Source organism: Sarcophilus harrisii, chromosome 5 (assembly GCF_902635505.1).
Source record: "Sarcophilus harrisii chromosome 5, mSarHar1.11, whole genome shotgun sequence".
Taxonomy (NCBI): domain Eukaryota; kingdom Metazoa; phylum Chordata; class Mammalia; order Dasyuromorphia; family Dasyuridae; genus Sarcophilus; species Sarcophilus harrisii.
The window spans coordinates 42,552,078-42,561,066 of NC_045430.1; positions in this window are offsets into that span (position 1 = coordinate 42,552,078).

Sequence of the window (8,989 nt, forward strand, 5' to 3'; positions counted from 1 at the left end):
CTGATCATACAATGATCAGTTCTGATGGATTTGGCTCTCTTCAACAATGAGGTGATTCAGGTCAGTTCCCATAGTTTTATGATGAAGAGAGTTTTCTGCAGCCAGAGAAAGGACTGTGGGAACTGAGTTTGGATTACAACATAGTGTTGTTGTTTGCTAGCATTTGTTTTCTTTCTCATTTTTTTTCTTTTTTGATCTGATTTTTCTCGTGCAGTATGATAATTGTGGAAATATGTATAGAAGAATTGCACATGTTTAACATATATTGGATTACTTGTCATCTAGGGGAGGGGATGGGAGGAAGAAAGGGGAAAAATCTGGAATACAAAGTTTGGCAAGGGTGAATGTTGAAAATTATCCATGTATATATTTTGAAAATAAAAAGCTTTAATTTTAAAAAATGGTTTAAAAATAAATAAATAAATAAAAATCATTTGGTTGAACACCTTGAGTTAATGGAGAAGGTATTACCTTATTAGCCAGGTCATTGTACATTTGGACAGTTTTATGTTTGTGTATGTTTAGAGTGTGTGTGTGTGTGTGTGTGTGTGTTTCTTTTATATATTGAGAAGATATTTTCTTTTTCAATTTTTATTCATTGCTCAACTCATTTTTGGAGATCTAATGTCTCATCTACATGCTAATTTTTCACATAATCAAATATAACTATCAATCTCCCTCAATATTTTCCTCTACAAGTTAAACATCCTCAATCTCTTCCATTGACTCTCCTCCCATCAACCATGGACTACACAAAAATTCATCCTTGTTTATTTCAGGCAGAGACACTATCCAGTCCATGGTACTACGTGTGTGTGTGTGTGTGTGTATGTGTGTGTTAAAGACATGAGCACACCTTCAACTTTGAGGGTTCTGTTTTGGGTGCAAATGGTAGCCAAGAGGCCATATAGTAGCATAGAGGACAGTAAGGGGCAACAGAAATGATGCTTGATCTAGAACAAGCTTCAAGTCCTTTCTCCTTATCATTTATACCCTGTGTTGACCTTGAGCAAGAGTCTTTGGGCTTCAGTTTCCTCATCTGTTGTTAAGAAAAGCCAAGGTCTCTCACTGCATCTATCGCTATTTTCAGTTGTACTCAACTATATCTTGCCACTGAATCCAGGTGGCTCTGGAGGAGAAAATAAGGCTGGTAGCTTGACCTCCATCACTTAAATCCAACTCACTTGCATTTCATGGCATCACCTCCCTAATATTGGGGTCCTCTTTGAAAAAAAAAACAACAATAATAAGGTAAGGGGGTTAGACAAGAGCAAACAATATGCAAGCATTTAATAAACATCTACAACATTCTAGACACTGTGCTAAGTTCTGAGGATACTGAAACAAAGATTGCAATAATTTCTACACCCAAGGAGTTTATAATCTATCTATTATTAGATAATCTTTAAAATCCCTTCCAACCCAAAATATGTCATGCTATGATTCCCAGATACCATTCCCAAACTGATAGTTAGTGAAAACAGGGTTAGAGACCTGGAGCCATTTATTGAATTTGCTAAAGGCACTTTCAAAAGCACCAAAATGCCCCGATTCTTTTTGTCATTGTTTTACCCAGCATCCTTTTGTTGGAATCATTGAATAGTGTTCAGAAGGGTATTATTGTAGTTATTCCCTCTACTTCATGGCTTTGTTCTGAGGATCAAATGAGAAAATTAATGTGAATGTTCTTTGAAAACAATACATTATAAAAATAAACAAAAAAGTTTTAGCATCTTAAGAGTTTCTGCTTCAATAGGGGAATGAACTTTGGTGAGTATTTGTATGCAACATAAGCACAAGTGTGATGTGTTTGAAGTACCTGTCAATGTGTCATATTCCTTTCTTTGTAGTTTCATAATTTCTAGTAGCAGCCACCCTTGTTTAGATGTGTCACTTCACCTAATTAAATTTAATAGAAGCCACAGTAACTAAATGAAGAAACCCGGCATCTTATTTAGGACACACAAATCTGGCCAACACCCGACCAGTCAGCTAGCTATTCAGGTACTGACTTTCAATTAGTTGAAAGTTTGAAAACGCCTAATGAAGCTGGTGGAAGATGAATAGGCTAAATTGAATATAAGGATGTATCAGCCTCCTCAGATTAGATCATGGCATTGCTAATGGTGAGGAATGCCTCTCATTCTGTACAGTCTAAGAGGGAAAAGGGGATATCATTATTATAGAACTGTGAAGCTGGCAGAGAATATCTGCTTCTGGCCTATACTTTAATCATCCAGGATAAATGGTTATTTATCCCCACTTGAAATTACTTGCAAAACATATTTTGTGAAACATTCTTTATGCTAGGTGGATTTAAATGTCTAAAAGGTTTTTTTAAATTATTATGATCATACTGAATTTTAGATAAGATCTCTGTTCAAATATAGACATCATGAGAATTGATTTTTGATCATTGATTTCTTATTGATAGTGAGAATTCATGATGTTGATTTTTATGCTAGAAATTAATTACAAATTGTTTCAGGACTAGGTCTAAATTAGTGGAGAAGTAATAATCATAGCCTGCATTGATATAATATTTTATAAAATATTTTTCATCACCCCAAGAGGGAATTATTATTAGTCAACTATATTAATATTAATCAAATAAGTTTTAGGTTTAGGTCCTGTCTCTGACATTTACAAGCTATTTGAACTTGGGTAAGTCATACATTCTAGTCTGCTTTAAGCAGCTCCCTAAGACTTAACTGCTAAGTCACAGACTTTTTTTCTATTCTTTAGTGGAGGGAGTTCTTAAAAAGTTAGTTTCCATGCAAGAAAATGACAGATCTTTTAAATGTTATTTAAATATTGTATTTATTAAGAGAGCGAAAGAGCTGATCAGCTTTCCAGGCCTGAAATTCAATTGTCATGTGATACAGAGACATAATTAGGTCCCAGAAGAAATGGCAAAAGCCATCTCTACCCCACCCACTGCATCATTAGAGAAAAAACCTCTGTTTTTTTCTGGCCTAGTTTTTCTTTGTTTAACAGGTTGTCTATTCCTTAGTCATATCTCTTCTTCTTGCCAGATATCCTAGCCCTTTTGCCTAGCCCCTGCTCTGTAATTCCTTCATAACTGGAAATCTTTACATTGTTTCTGGGCATCTTACCAATTACCATAAACACAGAAAGCCCAAACTTCTAGATTGAATCAATCAATCAAAGACATTAACTGGTTAGAAATAAGTCCTACCATTTGGGAGGACTGAAGTGTTTTAAACATAGGATAAACACACATGCCAATACATAAAAATTATCCTGTGTTTGCTGAAATAATCACATCCACCTTTGGTTCTATATGTATATATAATACAAAAAGTCGATTTAGTAGTGCCACATCAGAAGCACAGTAGGCAAGGTTCAGAAATATCTTGAGAAAACAGGCTCTTTTGCCAATACCAAAGGGTAGAAAGGGTTGTTTTTGGAGGGCTGGGGAAGTAAGAAAATATAAGAGTGACTCCAAAGAGACTGTGGTATCCTTCTTATTCTTTATAAAACACATGATTATAAAGACTTAAGTCTAGTAAAAGACAACAAAGTAGGGGAAGTGAAGAGAGACCCATTCAATACAACTTCCGAAACAAGGTGGTAAAAGATGCAGGAAGCAGCATCTTTTCATGACTCCTTGAACCAGAAATGGATACTTAATATAATATCAAGAAAGGACTTCCAAAAATCAGTATTTGAGTTAACCAATAACCTTTTATTAACCATTTAGCTACATGTGTTTTCTCACAACCATTGTACTCTAATTTTAAATTTCTTTCCCCTGGATTCTATGTATATTTGTACAATACTAGGTTCTAGGACCTTGGGAGAAGTCCTAATTTAGAGTCATCAGTAATAATCCCATTGTTATAGATTTTTTAGAGGGAAAGGAATAAATATTTATAAAGTACCTACTCAGTGACAGGTATTGTGCTAAGTGCTTGTATACATAATTATCTCACTTGATTGTTTAATTCTCATGCTACAGTTGAGGATGCTTAGGCAAATAATGGCTAAGGGACTTGCTAGGGGTAACTTAGTGAGAGTTTGAAATCAGGTTTGAATTCATGACCTCCTGACACCAGGTCCAATCACTAGCACAACATCCTGAATTCCTTCCTCTTGAAGTTTTTTTTTTTTTTTTCTTTCCTATTCCTATGAGTGTTTACAATGAAAATCATGTGTTCTTCCCTTTGGTGCTTCACTTGAAATGTGCTAAATAAAAGAGCCTATGGCTTTTCACATTTATGTACTCATCTATTACTTTTTTAAAATCCTTTTAGTCTAAAAAAACAGATTGTGAAATCTGGGGAATTCTTAGCACTTCACAAGTTTCAAAGTCATTGAATCAGAAATGAAGTAAGTCAGTCATGTAGTGAGAATGAGAAGAGCAGATGGACAGTCTAAAGTTGACTCTGGCATCCAAAAAAAAAATTGTTAAGTTCAGAGGATGGTGTTGTGATGGTGTTGTCATTATTTATTTATTTATTTATTTATTTTTATTATAGCTTTTTATTTACAAGTTATAGGTATGGGTAATTTTATAGCATTAACAATTACCAAACCTTTTGTTCCAATTTTTCCCCTCCTTCCCCCCACCACCTCCCCCAGATGACAGGTTGATCAATACAGTGTTGTCATTATTTAAGACTTCATCTCCCTCTTTAACTCAGGAAGTTAAAGTTAGTTTTATCAGCATGAAAGCTTTGATTAGCAACTTTTTTTCATTTGGGCCAGTTTTCCACTCCTGAGGAATCTTACTGACCTCTGAATCTTTCCCAACAGCTCATCAATAGTACTAGATTTAGTGTGAAATCCCAATTGACTTAGCAGATAAACAACTATGTACTATTGTGCCAAATATTTTGTACTCCTCAGTTTTCTTTTGTTGTTATCATTGTTCAGTCATGTCTAATTCTTCATAACTCCATGTGAGATTTTCTTGGCAAAGATACTGGAGTAGTTTGCCAATTCCCTCTCCAGCTCATTTTATAAATGAGAAAACTGAGGCAATCTGGGTTAATTGACTTGCCTAGGGTCCCACAGCTAGTAAGTGTCTGAAGACAAATTTGAACTCATTCTAGCTACTTTCCTCTCTGTTTTCTTTCTATGTGTATTGTCAAACAAAAAGCTAACATAATCTTAGGCTATGTAGAAATAGTATTCAGAGTGTTAAAAATATATTCTTGACACTGAAAATCAAATATTGAGGAAAATTTATTAAAGAAAATCTTAAGGAATTGTTTTAATATTTCTGGCCAGAAGCAGACCCCACTCCTCTTCATGAAAAAGGACCCCTGAGCACAGAAATGGGAGAAGCTTTATACTTGTTATAAAGTGATGCAGCCTCTCTCTTCAGAGGACAGATTGGTCCATTTCTTCCAGGTTACAGTTTTTCTGATATGCCCACTACAAGTTTCCCTATAATTTGTACAAAACATGTTCCCTCCCCATCATACATTCCATGTTCAAAAATGGTAGAAAACTCCCTCTATAATTAGCCTATAAGCAGGGGCTATAGTGATTTGGTCGAGTCCTGTCACTGACTCCAACTTGTTTGGGCTGGATGGGCTATTATCTTAAATTTGGGGTTTTCTCAAATCCACACAATTCTTTTTGATTGGCTGAATCCATAGGTGCCTTTCTAGCCCCCAAATTTTTTATTTACTCAAGGTTTCTATTGATAATCCAATTGTTCTCTGAATCTTAACCTTCCTTAACCTCTCAAATTCTGAAAACCTCTTGGTCAGTGGTACCCACTATTCCACACTACCTCAAAGCTGTAACACTGTGGAAACACAACTTTTCCGCATTTCTCATAAGGGCTTATATGAATGATAGTTCTAGTGTACTTTACCATGGTCAGACCATACCTAGAGTATAATATTTATTTCTGAGAACCACATTTTAGGAAGGGCATTGATAAGTTGAGGAGGAGGGGGAAGGAATGAGAGGGAGCAAGGCAATGGAGATGGTAAAAGATCTTTACAAATTCTAAAAACAACAAAAGAAATGGTTGAAGGAACTGATAATACATATTAGGAAAGAAATCTTGGGGAATTTGAAGGGCTATGATGTGAAAGGGTTACACTTATTCTTATTGCCAAAGGGCAGAGGTAAGAGCATGAGGAAAAGAGCAAAAGATGCAAATTGAATCTTAACGTCAGGAAACTTAGAACTAACATTTAGAATTATGAATTAACATTTATCCTAATATTTAGAACTATCCAAAAGGAAAATATGTTGATTTTGGACTACAGTGATCCTCTTACTGGGTGAATCACAAGCTGGGTGAATTTGGGGAGTTTTGTTATAATAGTCGAATATGGATTGCATTTTGAATGGAGGCCAAAATTCCTCTTAGTTCTCAAATCCTGTGTATGGTTCTTTGTATTAGTTAGCCATCCTAGATTAATAGCATCTATAAATTTGGCAAGCATAACATCTTTCATTTTATATCATTGATGACAATGTTAAATAATGTGAGAACATGTACATATTGGAAGAAATCTTATTCCAAGTTGCACTAAAATCTTTTATGATTACTCTTTGGGTTCATCAAGTTCATTGACTTCTGAATACATGATTTCATGAGAGCAGATAGTATTAACTCCATTTCTATAAAAGAAGCTACTTTGTCTGAATTGTCCACAATTCTACAGTTGGTAAAGGGAGGAATCATGACTAGAATTTTGATCTTCAGATCTCTTTATTCAGTGCTTCATATATAACATAATGAATACTGCAATTTAACTGGTGCCCTTCATCAGTCAGGCAGATATCTGGAACAGTGGAGAGAGTGCCAAACTTGGGCTCTAGAAAATGTATTTTCAAAACTTTTCCCTAACACTATTGTGATACGACATTTCTCTGGGAAATTCATTTAATCTTTCTTATCCTAAACCTTTAAAATTAAGTACTTGATTTATCAGATAATTGTGGAGATTAAATGTAATGATATATATAAAGTATTTTGCAAATTTTACATTGAAGAATTATATAAATGCATAAATGCTAATGATACTTACTATTATCTCAGGTGGATCTTCTCAGTTGCAAACCAACATAAAGAACAACACATTGGGCTGATGTTTTCTCCAACCTTTCCTTTTTCAGCAGTCTAAATAGTCCTTACTGTTGTTTTAGTTAAATCAACATTTGTAGGAAAAATTCCCTGATTGCTTCAGGAAAATAGCCTCTGTCTTGTAGAGGGAAACAAAAAAACAAACAAACAGCAGGAGCCAAAGCATGAAGTTAGGAGCTTTAAGACATATTAAATGGATGGAAAGTAGATGTTTGCTTAATTGTTTTTTTTTCCCCCCTTGGAAGAGAAGGTTAATAGGGGTGGAGTAGAGAGTAGAATTACCTTAGAGGCAGAAAATGGAAATTTTTTTATGATAAAGAATTTTGGTTTTGGTTTTTATCCTTTCATGGAAAACTTTGATAGTCATAGGAGTATATGATCCAAGTTATGTTTAGGGAATCTGATATTGATAGTGTTATATGATTTGCAGTGAGAAAAGATTAGAGAAAAAAGAAGATATAATTCCTCCATTTCTTGAAATGTAAAATCAGGGGTTGGTCAAGATTCAATTGAACACACATTTATTAAACTTCTATAATATACACAGTACTCTGTTAGATACTGGAGATGCAAAAATTGAAACCCATTCTTCTGTCAAGAAGGGTTTAACAGCACTGACACAAATAAGTAAATACAATATATTTTGAGAAAGGAGGTGAGATGGGGGTGGGGAAACCAGAAAAGGAAGGTAGAATTAAAATAACTGAAGGAAAATATTAGCATGTTCAAGTCATGGTGAATGGTTTTAGCAGTTTTTTGTTTGTTTGTTTGTTTTAACACCTGAAAATGATGAATAATAGAACTAATAGTTTTCTCCCCTGAATTCCATTAGATATAGAGAGTGAATGTCTATCTACATAGATCAAATTAAAAGGAAGAGTACCACTTAATAGTATACAATGATGTTTATTTATCATGAAGCTTGTCAGGAGTGATCCTATTGGGATGTTTTATATGAGGAATAACATAATAACTGAGTTTCCCATGTGTACTAACTTGAAAAAAGCAACATAAAATCCTGCTAATCAAGATGGAAGGTTGTTTCTTTTTTTGTAATTTTATCTCTTCCAAGGCAAAAATGAGGCACCCAGACCCATTAATACAAGCTGACAAAGTGAGCACAGAGAAGAAATGCTGAACTCTAAAATTCTTTATAAATAGATGATGACCATCTAAAAAAATATACCTATAGAGAAGTGTTATGTAATTTATACATTGCCTGACAGCTTTCCATATTTTTAATTTATTGTGATAGGCTTGCAAGTAAAATTGAGAACTGAAACTGAAATCTCATATAGTCTAATCTAGGTGGCAAAAAAAATTTATAGAAATATAGCATCATGACTTCAGGACTAAGAAAGAATTTCAAGGCCTCAGAATCTATTCCACTCACTATCCCTACCTATTTTGATAAATAAACTGAGGTTCAGGGAAAACTGACATCTTTAACATTATATAGCTAGTAGAGCTATTCCAGGTAGGATTCAAAGTAGAGTCCTCTGTTTCTCTCTGTCTATGCATGTAAGCATATTTGTAATACTTTATATACCTAGCCACAATATTAATATATACATGTACACACAAAATGTAGAAACACTGTGGCTTAGTAAAGGTTGGGCTAAACCTGCAGTTAGGAAATCTGGGTTCAAATTCTGCTGCCAACCTTAACTGTGTATACATGGAAATAACCCTTAAATTTTCATATGATATAATAGTGATAACAATATATATCGCTAAATCCCAAGGCGGTGGTATGTAAGCAAATTATAAATTTGGCATATATAATACACAATATTATTTTAATAAAATCATTAGTCCTTTGCAACTTTAATGTTCTTATTCTTTTTGTGGTACATATGGCAACTGACACATTTAAAATATAAAGTAGTTAGGCAATCAGCAGCTCTTCAG